Here is a 17,278-nt window from a genome sequence, read left to right on the forward strand (position 1 = left end):
TCATTTTTATGCTCAATAATTTCTTTTTTTTTTAATTTTTAATATTTTTATTTTTTAGTTCTCGGCGGACACAACATCTTTGTTGGTATGTGGTGCTGAGGATCGAACCCCGGCCACACGCATGCCAGGCGAGCGCGCTACCGCTTGAGCCACATCCCCAGCCCCCTGCTCAATAATTTCAATAGGTCCCAGACACCTACTAATCAAAGGGCAAAATGCTCCACATGGCATTCCAGGCTGCAATCCTGCTTTCTGGCCTTATTCTCCACTCTTCTGTGACATCATTTTGGATTGAACCCAGGGGTGCTTAACCACTGAGCCACATCCCCAGCCCTTTTTGTATTTTGTTTAGAGACAGGGTCTCACTGAGTTGCTCAGTGCCTCACTATGTTACCGAGCCTAGCTTTGAACTCACATTCTTCCTGCCTCAGCCTTCTAAGCTGCTGGGATTACAGTGACATACATCTTTTACTCTGGCCTTCAACACTTTCTTTTCCCAGTACCCCTTGTTAGCATTCTTGCCTCTGCAATATTACTCACTGAATCATTCTTCCACTTACAAATGACCTTTCTGTATTTCATCTGCCCAATTTAACAAATATTTCTTGAGCATCTGTTTTATACCACATCCAAATAAGTTATCACTTTCTTCTAAAGCTTTCTCTGGCCCTACAGACACTGGATTCCCAAAGAATATGTTTTTGTGGGGAGGAGAAGAGTATTTTCCTTTTGAAACCTCCTTTTGAAACTCTATGAAGACCTTAAAAGATGTGTTTTAGCCTTAGAGACAGAGACCATGTGTTTGTATCCCTACAATATTCAGCACATGCTTTCTTCATAATACACATTCAATAACTTTCTGTCACATAAATTCAGACTGTGCAGTTTATGATGATTCCTACTCACAATTCCAATAATTTTCCTGAGAAGTTAATCCGACTGAATCTTTGCATTTCCTCAGATCAGCAAGATGAATGTATCCCTTTCACCCCTCTCCTGAGTAAAGAATAGTGAGACTCTAGGAACACCATATGCTACCGGTATTCAACGGGGTATGTGTGAGCAACACCTTAAAGGGCATGCTATTTCGAAAAAAGAAGCACACCAAAGCTGCCGAGATTATCAGGTGCCAGAGCCAGCAAAGCCATATGCCAAAAAGCTGCTGCCAGAGGTGTGAATGCAGCATCATGTAGGGAATAAGAAAGGCAAGGGGGTCTCCTTCGAGCGTGATGGCCAGCATTTCCCATCTAATCTGAGCCCAGCATTAAGCATCATTCTCAGAAAGATGTTGAGGATCCAGAAAATCCTTAGATTTGAGGTCCTTGTGTTTGGGGCAGCAGTAATTTGTCTGAAAATAAAAAGCTGCCAAGAAATTGGAAGATGAAAAGGCTGAAACATCAGAAACACCTTTGTTTCACTGAAATGACACTAATTTAGTGGAGAAAAAAAAAAGAAAGCTGGCATTGGAGAGGAAAAAAAATAGCTCCACCCAACTGTAAGTTACAAACAGCTCCTTTTCCCTGGCGTTCAAAGCCAGTGGAATGAGCAGTCGGGCTGCCTCAAGGGCTGAGAAGCATGTTTGGGGTTTGTTATTGTCATTTTAGGTGACAGCTGACCTTGTGCTTCTCATTTCTGGAATAAGAACAATGTTTCTGAGAGACATCATGAAGTGGTAAAGATCAGAGGCTTTGGGTCATGCAAATCAATTGTATTTTGGACAAGCTATTTAGCTCCTCTTAGCCTCAGTTTTCTCAGCTGTGAATGGGCTTTATGGGTGATTGAAAGGTTAAGACTAATAGCAGCAGCAATCTTTAGATAGCAGGCACCTAAGGTTACTTCACATGTATTATCCTACACATCATTACACAGCCGTCTGAGATACGTTCTATCAGCTCTGTCATTTTATAGATGAGGAAACTGAGGCTCAGAATACTTCAATGATTAATCCAAGATCATTCAGCTTGTGAATGGCACAGCTAGGTAGGAATGAATCTAAATCCAGATGTGTTCTTACTTACTGCAGTAGTCAGCCTTGTTAGACACCATCTTCAAAAGCAGCCTCATCTTATCCCTAGGGTCAGAGTGGGGACAGTTATCAGCCTATTCCTCACTCCTTCTGTTGCTTCCAGACCAATGTATATCTGCTCCATCCTAAGAAACTTGTACTCTCTCATTCCCTGCTAGCTTGCTGTATCTAGCAAAAGTCTTGCATAATTACATCCTGCACTTTGCTTTGCAAGGCCTTTGGCTGCAGCTATTCCATTAACTCAATAGTAGCAGTAGTAATAGCAGTGATAACGGACATAATGACTCACATATTGACAGCTTGCTGTATACCAGGTACTGCAGTAAGTACTTTGTATACATAAACTCACTCAATTGTTACAACAACCCTAAGGGGTGAGTACTATTATTTAATAAGTTAAGTCCCTGGTGCAGAGTAAGCTCAATAATTGCTAGTTTTGATTAGGAAGCTTGTTCTTTGATAGAGCTACAAAATACAAGATCCCCACAGAAATTATATAGATGAGCAATCTTTTTTCTATTAAGAGCAACTGTCCTAAAGAGGTAAAAACTAAATTGAAAATATTTAATAAGGTTTTTTTTTTTTTTGTACTGGGGATTGAATCCATGGGGAACTTAAGCACTGGGCCACATCCCCAGAACATTTTTATGTTTTATTTTGAGACAGGGTCTAATTAAGTTGCTGAGGCTGGCCTTGAACTTGAAATCCTCCTGCCCCAGCCTCCCAAGCTTCTGGGATTACAGGCCTGCACCACCACACCTGGCAGAGGTTCTGAAACTTGACAACTGGGATGCACTTAGGCAAACTATAGGTATTTCCCTCTGCAGAAATTTTAGGAGTTCACAGCCTCTCTAAATTCCATCCCTGACACTCCTGCACCAGGAAGAAAAGGAAAGAAGAGAGAAAAAGAGAAGGATAAGTGGAAAAGAACAATAGATAAATATCAGCCACAGTTTTCAGGACCCTTTACTTCTATGCCCTGACCTTCCAGTTAGCACTCAGCAAGCTTGATGTAGTCAAGATCGACAACCCCACATCATCGCTAACTTCCTCCCAAACTTCACAATGCTTAGCCCAAAGGTGCTATAGACTCCATTGTTTCTCCCATTGCTATTGCCCACCCAGCTCCTCCAGGAACTCCTTTCTAGGACCTCTGTGCAAGGCAGGGCACAGAAGCCAGCCTTTCAACAACCTGTGTGCTGCTGTGTGCAGTCTCTTCTGACTGCACACAGCATTCACGTTGGACTTGACTCCACAAAATTGTCTGTAGATGTGTATAGCTCTGTGTAGGGGAGACGGGTAAGTACTCCAGAAAACCACTTCAAGTTTTACCAAGTTAAACCCAAGGTCACATCCAAATAATAGATCAAAGTTTTCTTATCTTGCACTACTATGGTATAAAAATAGCTTCTTCTTCTTGATCTTGATTCTTCTCTTTGGCAGCGGAAATAGTATTACTTTTTTCCCCAGAAAATATCTATTTTCAATTTAAAGCTTTGGCTCATAACCTACTTTATATTTTTTTGAGAAAGCTTAATACTATGATGCATTCAGACCTCCAGGACCCTAAGCATTCGAATTCAAGTGTTACATATTTTTTCTTTTCTCTCTCTCTCTCTCTCTCTCTCTCTCTCTCTCTCTCTCTCTCTCTCTCTCTCTCTCTCTCTCTCTCTCTTTTACTAGATCTAACCCAGGGGCGCCTTACCACTGAGCCATATCCCCAGCCCTTTTTATGTTTTATTTTAAGATAGGGTCTCACCAAGTTGCTTAGGGCCTTACTAAGTTGCAGAGGCTGGCTTTGAACCTGTAATCTTCCTGCCTCTGTTTACCAAATCCCTGGGATTACAGGTGTGCAGCATCACACCCAGCAGAATTCTGGTGTTCTTGCTAGACACTGATGAAGAATAGAAACAGGTGAATATTTATAATCTGCTTATGGACAATGAATATTAGCAATGAGAGCATCAAGGTTATGGATTGCTACATGGAAAGCTACTGCCTTAATGCATTGTGCCTGTGCAATGTTCATGATAAAAGGTGAATATTATTTTTTTCAATGAAATTTCTCTTTCAGTCCGAAGGAGCATCTGCCGGGTGAGTAATTTTCTAGAAGAAATAGAATTTTACACCTGTCACAGAGACCATTCCCTGTTAGGCCTTTTAAATTAGAAAAGGTTAATTATTTCAAGTCTGGTTCTAACGACTTCATTGAAGTTTCATGTGCTATCTGATTAGGAGGCTATTACAACAAATATCTGATTGTTGGTGTGACAGAGATCACCACTGTGTCCTCTGCAGCTGCGTGGGTATGACTCAACTGAAAGAAGAGCACATGTGGTGTTTGGTAATGAAGAGTAGCTAGATGACATTAAAGAGTTTAGAGAGTTACCATTAATCAAGTATATATTACTGAGGCTTATGCTTTGTATCTGAGGAATAAGAAAGAGAAAATTTGGAGTTTCCCAATTTTAGACCTGATAAAAGCCAATCTTATTTAGACCATGTCAGAGTATTTTTCCAGATTTTTTCTTTCTCCATTATGTCTGCTACACACTAATGCAGAAATTGAGGTTAAAAGGTTATAAGGCCGTAAGTATTGCTTCCATTTCCTAAATTAGAGGAATGCTGGGACACTGCCCTAGGTGATGTGGTTCCCATGGTCTAGCAACTTGCATCCAATGTCAGTGTGTGCTTCCTTTTCCAACCCCCTTGCCAGCTGCTCATTTGGCCAATACATGTGTTCAACTTTGGCCTTGCATCTACAATATACACAAATGGGCTTCCCTTCAAGGACTTCATTAATAGCCTTTAGCATCTGCTCACATTCCAAGCATTGGATACTAAATCTGAGAGGGAACGGCATATGGCTGCATTGTTCTACTTGTAGAAAATGAAAAAAAAAAAACAAGACCATGCCCTTGACATCTGAACTTTAAACTTCCAGACACTCTAGCTTAAAACAAAAAAAAAAAAAAAGAAAGAAAAAAAGTAAAAGAAGTTCTTTAGTGTGTGTGTGTGTGTGTGTGTGTGTAAATGTACAGAATATTATTTGGAAATATTCACATCAATGGTCACTTGTTGAGCATCCCTGCATTCAATACCATACCCCATACAGAGAGAGAGAGAGAGAGAGAGAGAGAGAGAGAGAGAGAGAGAGAGAAGAGCAGAGAAGAGAAGGGAAGAGAAGGGAAAGGAAGAGAGGGAGAGAGAGAAATAATATCAATATGTTAATAGTTTCCTATGAGATCTGGGATTGAGGATGAGAATGTGAGCAACTTTCATTATTTATACTATATAGCTATTTCTGTATTACTTGAAGTATTGCAACAATTACACAATCCTTTTATTATTAAAAAACAAATTTGTATAAGCACAGAAAAAAGTTGCTAAAGACACACATCAAAATATTTAGTAGTCTTACCTCTGGAAGGTAGGATCAGCAACGTGCTAGGCAAGTGCCCTATCACTGAGCTACATCCCCAACCCTTTTTTAAATTTTTATTTTGAAATAAGGTCTCACTGTGTTGCTCTTTCAGCTTGTGATCCTCGTGCCTCAGCCTCCCCAGCAGCTGGGATTATAGAAATGTGCCACTACCATATTTATAAATGTTAAATGGTTAAATGGGCATGTTTTATGTTTTGTATGTAATACTAGTATTTTAAAATTAATTTAAAAGAACTATAGTTACAGAAAAGCATTCTAGACTTCAGAGATTTCGCTAATATTTATCACTATTTATTGTCTTATTACTTATTACTATACTTGTTGTCTTAACAATTACTATGTCTAACAATAGTAGTCTAAAAATTACTACTATTTTAAGTCTAACAATTTATACTATGTTTGTCCATCATCACTGAAGGATTTGATGTTATAAACAAGTGCACAGTTACATGGGCTTTGACCTGTTTGGAGAGGGTTGAGGAGTACAGCACACATTTTCTGTGCTTTCTGTAGAATGTAAGTTTAGCAAGGTCAGACATCAGGTCTCTTTTGTTCAACACCACATCTCCAATACCTAGCATTTTTGTACGGTATACAATGAGCATGTATCACAACCACAGACCAGTGTGCCAGAGCAGCAGGGCAGGCTGCAGAGAGGCCAAAGAAAGTGCCCAGAGATGGCATTCAAGACATGATTTATTGGGGAAAATTTAGAAGAGATCAGTGAATGCTCCAAGAGTTCAGAGGCATTTCCGTTCTTAAGGTGCTGTGACAAGCAGTGCCTCCTCTCCCTCATGGTGTTTTGTCCAGTGGCAACTGGCTGAAAAAGTGACATATATCCTTTCTACAATGCCCTTAGTTCTGTACCAGTCACCACTGAGAGAGGGGTTTATACATTAGGTTGCAGAAGCAGGGACATCATCAGCACAAGCTTGCTTAGTTTACTTGTCTAATCAGCATCCCAAAGATCAACTATCCTGGTGTACATGGAAGAAAGTAGCTTTCTATGGATAGCACTAGCTTGCCCTAGTTTAATGTACATAAGACAAAGTCAGTGTCCTTCAAGAAGTATGTATCTTGGCTTTCCAGCCCAGGCTTGCTCTCATTGTTCCTTTAACTTGGCTGGGTTTCAGGAATATAAAAGAGACATTCAAGGATATGGGGTTTTACTGTCCCAGTTTCTTTTTTTAAAAATATTTTTTTAGTTGTAGTTGGACACAATACCTTTATTTTATTTATTTTTATGTGGTGCTAAGGTTCAAACCCAGGGCCTCACACGTGCTAGGTAAGTACTCTACCTCTGAGCCACAACCCCAGCCCTGTCCCCCTTTCTTTAAGGAGAGTACAGTGTCCAATAAAGACTTCCTGAATGCCTAGATGAATGAATGTGCAAGTTCAAAAGCAAAATGGTCCACTCAGAGATCTATATGGTGAAAGAACATGAAGTATACCATGCAGATGGTAACAGGGTAAGAGCACTGTTTAACAAACATACGAACAAACTCCATTGATGGTGGGGTTGTAGCTTTGTGGTACAGCATTTGCCTAGCCTGAAAAAGGCCCTGGGTTCTATCCCCAGCACTGCAAAACAAAACATACAAGAGATCTGGGCCTTACTGCCTGAATGAGTGACCTTGGACAGGTCAGTTCCTTTCTCTAGAACTGGATTTCCTCATTTGCAAAGTAAAAGATTAGACTGTCTATAGTATTTAAACTGTTTATAACAATGGGCTCATGTTTAAAAGAAACTCAAGATCATGTTAAATAACTACAAATGTAAAAATTCATAGAGATGTGTGAGATGGTGTTCACCTAGCATTAATAAGGGTTATCTGGAGGAGTTTTTAAAGTTATTTTTTCATTACGGTCCCTTCTATTACTTGAATATGTTATAATGATCATGTGTCACTTTTACAAAAACAAGCATCACTATACTATTTTAAAGTAATGAGTAAACTATGAAAACAAAAAAGGCAAGCCAGATGTGGTGGTGCACAGCTGTAATCCCAGCTACTTGGGAGGCTGAGGCAGGAGGATTGCTTAAACTCAGAAGTTCAAGGCCAACCTGGGCAATATAGAAAGAGAAAGAAAGACAAAGGAAGGAAGGAAGGAAGGAAGGAAGGAAGGAAGGAAGGAAGGAAGGAAGGAAGGAAGGGAGGGAGGGGAGGGGAGTTCATAAAGAATGAATCAATAGGGAAAAGAAAGGAGAAACACTGTGAGAGTGAAAGATGTAAAGGATTAAAATTATCACAAATACCCAGTATGGTTAAAAGGGAGGCCCTGAGGGTCACAATATTAAGCTCCTGGTAAGATCAAGCCTTCTTCTGATATGTCTCTTGAGAAGATCAAAGAGAGGTCCACTGCCCCACATGCTTATGGGGAGACCACCCCTCCATCTCTCCTATAATCCCCATTGTCAACCACTACTCAGTACAGAAGATACCAGCCCCAAGAAGAGGCAACAATTAAAACTGACCATCTGCTCCCCCACCCCCAGCCAAGAGATCATCAGGACTCAACATGCTGTAAACGCCCATGTGCTTCAGTTATCACAGAGAGTGCCAACCACCTAGATCATTCATTATCACTCATTTGGAAATTAATTCCTCTATTCCCTAATCTTACTCAATCTACTTCCCCTCCCAGACACTCCCAAAATCTTCTGCCCTGCTCTGTGTAAAATCCTTTCATCCTCAGCTTCTCCAAAATTTCCCTTGAATTTCTGCCATATTAAAAGTTTGAGCTGGGCATGATGGTACAAACCAGGCATGGTGGCACACATCAATAATTGCAGTGCTTGGGAGGCTGAGGCAGGAGGATCACAAATTCAAACTCAGCCTCAGCAACTTAGCGAGGCCCAAAACAACTTAGCAAGATCCTGTCTCAAAATACAATATTAAAAAAAGGACTGGAGATGTGTCTCAGTGGTTAAGCACTCCTAGGTTCAATCCCCTGTACCAATAAATAAATAAACAATAATTTGGCTCCCCTCTGCTTTTTGTACAGTCCTTACAAGTGGAGGCTGCTTTTTGCTCATATTTCATGTACCATTGGTCCCAGAACTAAGAAACGTGATTTCCTTGCTCCTATTTGTCATTTCTTGTCCATAAGAGCTCCCTAAACTCCCTGTCCCGGCTCCTTTCCAACACTTTCTTAACATACTCTGTTCCCTACAACACCTTCTTGTTGCTATCATGGACCTCCTGAGCAGAAGGACCATGATCAGTGTGGATTTTAGTTCATGGTTCACTACATGACTATTCTGTCATCACTTCTGGTGATTTTGAGATCTATGTGTAGTCTACATACATATACGCATGCACCCATATGCATTCATTACAATAGCCTATGTTATAAATAATCCATATAGAACCCTGGCCACATCTTGTCCTTTTGCCATCCTCAGCCACCTAAACTCATGCTTACTTTATAGATATTTTCATTATAAATTATTGAATCACCTTTAAAATCTCAATTTAAGGGGCTAGGGATATAACTCAGTTGGTACAGTGCTTGCCTCTCATGCACAAGGCCCTGGATTCAATCCCCAGCACCACAAAAAAAAAAAAAAAAAAAGCAAATAAATAAAGTGGCTTGTCACTAACTTACTTTAAAAATAAATAAAATAAAATCTCAATTTAAGCACCCACTCTCCTCTTTTATTCCCTAATTCCCTCTAACACCTCTACTACAACAATCTTCCCACCCCTAACCATTGTTTTTGCTCTCCATACCCCCTCCTCACTTCCATGTTGATCTGACCATGGTCCATAATTATAATAACTTGTTTGCATTGATCCTCAGCTCTCCACCTTTCTCTCCCATCATATTTACTTGGAAGAACCTGAATCAAGGTTAAATTCAACTCTCCATTGTCCTACATCTGCATCCCAGCAACCAATCTTAGTGAAAGCAAGCTTTATTTTAAGCTTTATTCTTTGCATCACAAGTGGGTTATCAGGCTTGCTAGAATTCTCTCCTAGATTTTTATCTCTAGCTTTTAACTCCTTCCTGAATCCACGCTTATATACCTACATTCAAGTGGACATTACCCACTTGAATGCCTAACAGTCTTCTGAAATTTCCTTTGTCCAAAATCAAACCATGGTTTTTCCAAACTCTGCTTTCCTTCTGCATTAACCATCCCCAGTTGTTGCAAACTTCATCCTTCTAGTTCCTCAAGCCAAACACCTTGTAGTCATCTTTAATTATTCTCTTTCTTTTAGGTCCACTCCCAATTCACCAGCAAAGATTTTGGGCTCTACCTTTAATACATATTCATAATCAGATCACTTCTTACCACCACTCTTGCTGCCCCCTGGCCCAAACTCCCCTTATCTCTTGCCTGAACTATTGCAAGAGACTTCTATAATAGGTTAAAGTATGTCCCCAAAAAGACATATGTTGGAGTCCTAAACTCCTTCAGAATGTAATTTCATTTGGAAATAGGTCATTTCAGATGTAATTAGAGAAGTTAAAAAGAGGTTATGCTGGGCTGGGGTTGTGGCTCAGTGGTAGAGTGCTTGCCTAGCATGTGTGGGCACTGGATTTGATCTTCAGTACCGCATATGAATAAATGGACAAAATAAAGGTCCATCAACAACTAAAACTTTATTTAAAAAAAAGAGTTTATACTGGAGTAGGGTGGACCCTTAATCCCATATGACTATTATCCTTATTAGAAGAGAATCACAGAGGAGAGATGGCCATGTGAAGACAGAGACACACAGGAAGGAAGCCATAGGACAACAGAGGCAGCTGCAAACCATGTAATGCCAAGAATCAAAGGTAAGAAGCAGCAAGGAAGAATTCTACCCTAAGTCAGAGAAAGAGCATAGCCCTGATGACACCTTGGTTTCAGACTTCTAGCTTCCAGATCTGTAAGACAATAAATTCCTGTAATTTTAAGCCAATAACTTCATGGTACTTTTTGTAGTTGTTGTTTGTTTGTTTGGTACTGGGGATTGAACCCAGGGGCACTTTACCACTAAGCTACATCCCCAGAGCTTTTTATTTTGAGACAAGATCTTACTAAGTTGCTGAGACTGACCTCAAACTTGCAATCCTCCTGCCTCAGCCTCCTGAGTCACTGGGATTACAGGCATGTGCCACCAAGCCCTGCAAGTTTGTGGCACTTTGTTATGGCAGCTCTAGGAAACTAATAATATACCTCTTAACTGATTTCTACCTTTGACCACCTGTCTAATTCCAACATGGCAGGCAGAATGATAACTTTTAAGTCAGCTCATATCTCTGTTCAAAACTCTGTAATGTCTCATTTCATTCAGATTCAAAGAGTTATGAAGGCCTATAAGTTCTTGTAAAACCTGAACCCCTTTTATTCACCTGGCCCTTTCTTCTATTACTCGCTCCCTCACTCTACTTCAGCAACACTGGCCCACTTTCCTGCTCCTCTATACATGCTTCCATCACGTGTTTGTGTGCAGTGTTCTCTTCTGTGACAACAGCATGTACCCAGTGTGAATCTCCTAAAGCTTGTTTGTCTTTAAAGTGCCTGACCCATATGCATTTTGGAGCTTAGTTGCTTACACAACTTCACATAAACAGATAGATACAAACCTTATTCAGGGCAAAACCATAGTGTTACAAGCTACCTGTTTGGGAAGGCTGTATAGCTGTATGATTAGACAAATAAGGCCTGGAATCCTACAGGCCTAAGTTAAGTAATTAAAACACTTAAGATTACTGGACCTTTTTTCCCTCATCTGTAAAATGGGAAAATAACAATGTAAGCCCCACTCTGAAATCAGATGGGTATGCAAGGTGCTTGCCACATTTAAACAATCAGCAACTATCAGCTATTATTGTTAGTAAATCAAATGTAAAAGAAGCTTAAAACTTAGTACTAAGATAAAAAAATAATTATTTCGAGATCACTAAAAATAAGGTATCTTTTATTTATTTAAAAACAATTTAGCTGTCAATGGATCTTTATTTTATTTATTTTTATGTGGTGCTGAAGATCAAACCCAGTGCCTCACACATGCTAGGCAAACTCTCTACCACTGAGCTACAACCCCAGCCCCATATGCTGACTTTTAAGTGGGTTCATTTTCCTTTAGTACAAGTTAAGACTTAAAAACCTCTTATGAAATTCAGATCAAATGTTTGAGGAAACCTAGAATTTCATCAAACATAGATAGGTTTCTCTCATCTCTGACCCTCTGTGTGTCTCAAAGATGTAGTCATGACAGTATAAGTGCACCACCACAATCTTGGGTCTGGCAATGGACTTGTTCCCCAAGAAGTATTGCTATCCCCAAATACCGCCTCACACAAACCCAGCTTCTACAACACATACCCAAATAGCAAGATTGATTTGGCTTTCAAACATGGAAAATATTCTTTAATTTTTCTAGAAAACTATCAAACTTGTAAAATATTTTATTATTTTTATTTTTAAGCTATAAAAATAAAAACAAGTGGATGTGTAACCGAGATGTAAAATTGTGGATGTGTAACCAACGTGATTCTGCAATCTGCATTTGGGGTAAAAATTGGGAGTTCATAACCCACTTGAATCTAATGTATGAAATATGATATTTCAAGAGCTTTGTAATGTTTTGAACAACCAATAAAAAAATAAATGCAGAAAGTAACCAAAAAAATAAAATAAAATAAAAATAAAAACAAGTCTCATAGCTACAAAGGGAAGGTAACAGAGAAGATAGGACTACTGATAGGGTAGTTGTGATAATTCTGCCTCTGTGGAAATGTGAGAAAACTGTGGGGAGAACCTACAAAACCTCAAGAGGGTTTATGCTATCACCTCAGGCAAAGTAGAATTAGATTTAAATAGAAGGTTCAATATTTTGACAGCCATGAAGTAGCAGATGCAAGATAAATAAAAAAGGATGCCAGATATCATACTGGTGTTTTAAAAGAGAGAGGAAAGTTTAATCGAGGTTTTGTTGTTCTTGTCGTTGTTGTTACAATTTCAAAAAATGTTACAAGATTTGATTTTCAGATTTTTCATGGTCTTTGATAGGAGTGCGCCCTCTAGTGACCCCAGCGGTGATGTACAAGTCATTCCATGCACCTCCAATCAGACCACTAACTTGAACATTTTCAACATTTCCTCTAAAGGTGAAAAATGGAAAATGACTTATCTAACTTTAAAAATCACCCTCCCTTCAAAGTCTTATACCTTCAAGTTTAGTTTGTTTTGATATTTCTCTTTTATTATAAAGGAAATATACCCAGTGTTAATGTCTTTGGGCAATTAATTCATGAGTGATTGACTTCCTTTTATCCTATAATAAGCATATATTACCTTTAATATTTAATGTTTTCTCTATTTGGATCATAATTAGATATAAAATTATAAGTACTGTCATAATAAGCACCTGTGAACATACCACTCAGGTCTCTAGAATTATGACATTTTGCCATATTTGCTTTAGAATTTTTAATTACTTTTTTTTTAATTTGCAAAAAAAAGCAATTATAATTCAGAGAGTTTTTTTCCTAGTTGTCAATTTGAAGCCCCACATCACCCAAATACTTTAGTGGTTAACATGAGTGCCGCAGTCTGACTAGGCACAATTCACCAGCCACTTGTCAAGCAGGAACGAACTTTATTTTTAGAACACACACAGTACCATGCAAGCTCTCCAGGAATTCCCCTAGAGCCCAACCACAGGCACTTCCGGCAAGCACCCCCACCAGAACTCTTAGGTCCCGCTCTTGAGGCAGATTTGCTGAGTCAAAGAGTACCCCAATGAGCAGCTCCGTGGTCTGAAAGGGCGGGAAACAGCCCAATGAGCATCACTGCAGAGGAGCCAATCAGCTGGAAGTTTGCTGGGGCAACAGATGAGCATCACCGCAGAGGAGCCAATCAGCTGAAAGTTTGCTGGGGCCGCTTCAGCTTCAGCTCTCAACACATGAGCAAAGACATTTTCTTACCCAAACCATCAAAAATTTCAGACCTCATTTAAGTTCTGCCAATTGTCTTGGGATGTCCTGTGATGGCACTAATGATCCATGTTACGCTGTCTCCACATGTAAGTCAATATCCACAGCTTGGGACTTCAGCATACCAAAGTAAATCATCCCTCCTGCATGGATGCCTGTCTCACCTCACTCAAGCCATAGCAGAACCCCAACTCCATCCCCATGTAGGCCACAGGCTTGCCTCTTCAGACTCAGAATCTGATATTCCTCTCATAGATGGTCTTCTTATCTTGCTTGGGCTCAGGCTGCCTCAATATGCTTTTCCTGCATAGATGTGCAGCTCATAATGCTCAGAGCTTGACACCCACACCACAACATCCACATATGTGAGATGCCCTCTTCATCTTGATCCTGCTGTGGTTCTCCATCCTGAGCAAACCACACACAAGAAGGCCCTCTTCACCCTGTTCAGGCTCTGTTATGGGTTGAAAAATGTATTGAAGTCCTAACCACTAGTACCTCAGAAAGTCATAGATAAAATTCATTAAGATGAGGTCAGACTGGAGTAAGATAGGTTCCTAATCCAATATGGCTAGTATCCTTAAAGAACATGGCCACATGAAGACAGAGATACACAGGCAGAAATCCAAGTAATAATAAAGGCAGAAATTGGAGTTTTTCAGTTGCAAAAGGAAAACCAGACTGCTGGCAAACTTCCAGAAGGTAGAAAGAGGCAAGGACACATACCCCTACAGGTTTCAGAGGAAATACTGGCACTGTTGATGCCTGTGTTTTAAGCTTTTTGCCTGCAGAATTGTGAGACAATAAATTTATGTTATGTTAAGCCACCCAGATTGTGGTTCTGTACTTTATTATGGCAGTCGTGAGAAACTAATACTAATATGGGTACTGGAAAGAGAGATACTGCTGAAAGAAATACCAAAAAAAATTGAAATGGCTTTGGAATTGGGTGTACTTTAATTCCCCCCCCACTACTGTATTAATAAGTCATATGCAAAGGGTGGAGACTGAAAGAATTTTGAGGTTCATGATAGAAGAAGCCAAGATTGCCTGAAAGGGAAATTTGCTTAAACTACCAATGTTATCCAAAAAAATTAAAATCAGCTTACTATACCAATAAATGCATGCCCATGTTTATAGTAGCACAATTCACAATAGCCAAATTATTGAACAAGCCTAGGTGCCCATCAATGGGTGAATTGATAAAGAAAATATGGTATATTTATACAATGGAGTTTTACATAGCCATAAAGAAGAATGAAATTATGACATTTGCAGGAAATTGGATGGAACTGGAGAACATCATGTAAAGTGAAATAAGCCAGACTCAGGAAGTCAAAGGGAGTATGTCTTTTATCATACATAGAAACTAGAAAGAAAATTTTTTTATGAAAATAGAAGGGAGACCAGTAGAGGATAGGGATTGGGGAGGAGAGGAAAAGGTGATGTACTGGACAATGAAATTGACCAAATTGTTATGTGCATGTGCAAATACATCACAAGGAACCCATTTTTATGTAATTATATTGTACTAATAAAAATGTGATATATATAATGGAATATTATTTGGTCATTAAGAAGAATAAAATTCTGTCATTCGCAGCAGAAAATATAGCTTGTATAATAAAGTCTCTTAAAATCCTGATTCAAGGATATCCATTTTTTTTTGTTTTATCAAACCTAATTTTGTTTTAGGTTACTCTGCTGTTACATAGGGCATGACATTTTCACAAGGTTTTCTTTGAGACTGCAGTCAATGATTAGCAAAACATAATAGTGGTCCAACCCTCTAAAGAATTATCACTAGACAAACTGAACACCCTCTCTCATGTGTACAAATCTATGGAAAAGTACTAAGTTTTAGACTTGGACTTGTGTACTTTAATTTCCCTCCACTACTGTATTAATAAGTCACATGCAATTTAATTTGCAAAAAAGCAATGTTGTATTATAGCAGCAACATGCTACTTCCATTACACAGTAACATCAATACTAGAACCACCGAAGCAGGAGGTGTAAGTGAGTTTTTATTGGGAAGGGAAATTGTCAACTTAACAGTAGCAAATGAGGAGTGAATAAGGAAACTTCTGTTATTACAGATAGACACGATCTCCATCGTATGTGATATACAGGAATGTCAAGTGCTTTCCCATTCATTCTAATACTTTTGGATTCCTACTAAAAAGGAATAGAGTAAGAGTATGCAGAAGTTGCTTACTAAAAGGAAACATTCAAAGAAGAATAAAGAAGGGAATGTAGAAATTAAGAAGCTATGTACAACATTTTAAAATTGTAATTAACTACATTTTCTTATTTTCACAGTAATACAGAGCACAATAACTTGCAGAACTGGTTCAGATTACTTAAGCACCAGATATATTTTCAGTCCGCTACTGAGTATGTGGAAGTTAATTATGTGTATATGAAATGAAGCTATTAATACTTTCTACAGCAGTAACTGCACACCAAGAAGGCTAAGACAATCACAAATCAAGGAATGGCGTTTTCCCCAAGTTGATTCCATACACATGAGTGTGTTTCTTTGTTACAGGAAATAACTGAAATAAGGAATGCAGACACATTAAAAGGTTTCTTAAAGGGAATAAGGATGACACCCTATTTATATTTAGTTTTCAGCCCCTTCTGCTGTATCAAATTCTTCTCTTGCATGTCTAATATCCACAATGTTGTCTCTAAGGAACTGCACAATGAGGGTGTTGTCCTCATATAAGTCTTCATTCAGTGTATCAAGTTCTACAATGGCCTCATCAAAAGCCATTTTAGCCAGTGTACAGGGAGTTATGCATCATTAAGGATCTCATAAGAAAATACAGAGAAGTTAAGAGCAAGCCCCAGGTGGAATGGGTATAGAGGTTGTATCTCTTTCTTGCTTATATCAAATGCCTTTGGTAAGCTCCTTGGGAAATACCTATTGCCAGTTTCTGATCATCACCACATGCAACTTCAGCAAGATACCGGGAAGTGATCTCCCTTCATTTTCAGATAGAATACCTTACTCTTTGGATTTGTTGTGTTGGCAATTAAATACTTACCCAACAATTCCAGGACTGTGATGCAGATAGATCTTATCTCTGACTACATGTTTTCCTTAATCAGCTGCAACTTCAACAATAACAACTTCCTCCTCCTCCTCCTCCTCCTCCTCCTCCTCCTCCTCCTCCTCCTCTTTTTTCTCCTCCTCCTCCTCTTCCTCCTCCTCCTCCTCTTCCTCTTCCTCCTCCTCTTTTTTCTCCTCCTCCTCCCCCCTCCTCCTACTCTTTCTTCTTTTTTTTTTAAACCATGGATTGAACCCAAGGGTGCTTTATCACATCCCTAGTCCTTTTTATTTTTTAATTTTGAGGCAGAGTCTCACTAATTTGCTGAGGTTGACCTCAAGCTTGTGATCCTCCTGTCTTGGTCTCCAGAGTTGCTGAGATTACAAGCATGAGCCACTGTGCCCAGCCCATTTGTAACATTTTCTGCTTGATGCTCGAGATGTCCCTTCAGGCGGACTTATAGCCCCCTGACCACATTTTTGTAGGCCACTAAAAGCAGATTGCATTCCTCATTGGACAGCTCTGCACCTTGCTAAGTCACAGTATTCATGTCTTTGATCTGGATCTGAGTGAATTATCCTCAAGAGCTCCATGTCTCCATGGACATGAAATGAGTCCCAGGATATCCATGTTTTAAATAGAACAGAAAAGAGCTATCTGTATTTTCATTCTATATCTCTAAATTTGAACACCTCCTCATCCTCACCCCTTCCTCAGAATGGGTGTTATTTCATTTCTGCTTAGAGAGCTTCCTTTAGCCACCAAGAATAGTTTTGCCAACAATGAATTCTAGTCCTCCTTCCTCTGAGAATGTCT

At 39.3% G+C, this 17,278-nt stretch overlaps 1 pseudogene; it reads right to left on the minus strand.

Annotated features, from left to right (window-relative positions):
- Nucleotides 1–16,032: 16,032 nt before the first annotated feature.
- Nucleotides 16,033–17,012, minus strand: LOC113175845 (14-3-3 protein theta pseudogene; annotated as a pseudogene).
- Nucleotides 17,013–17,278: the final 266 nt, after the last annotated feature.

Source organism: Urocitellus parryii, chromosome X (assembly GCF_045843805.1).
Source record: "Urocitellus parryii isolate mUroPar1 chromosome X, mUroPar1.hap1, whole genome shotgun sequence".
NCBI lineage: Eukaryota > Metazoa > Chordata > Mammalia > Rodentia > Sciuridae > Urocitellus > Urocitellus parryii.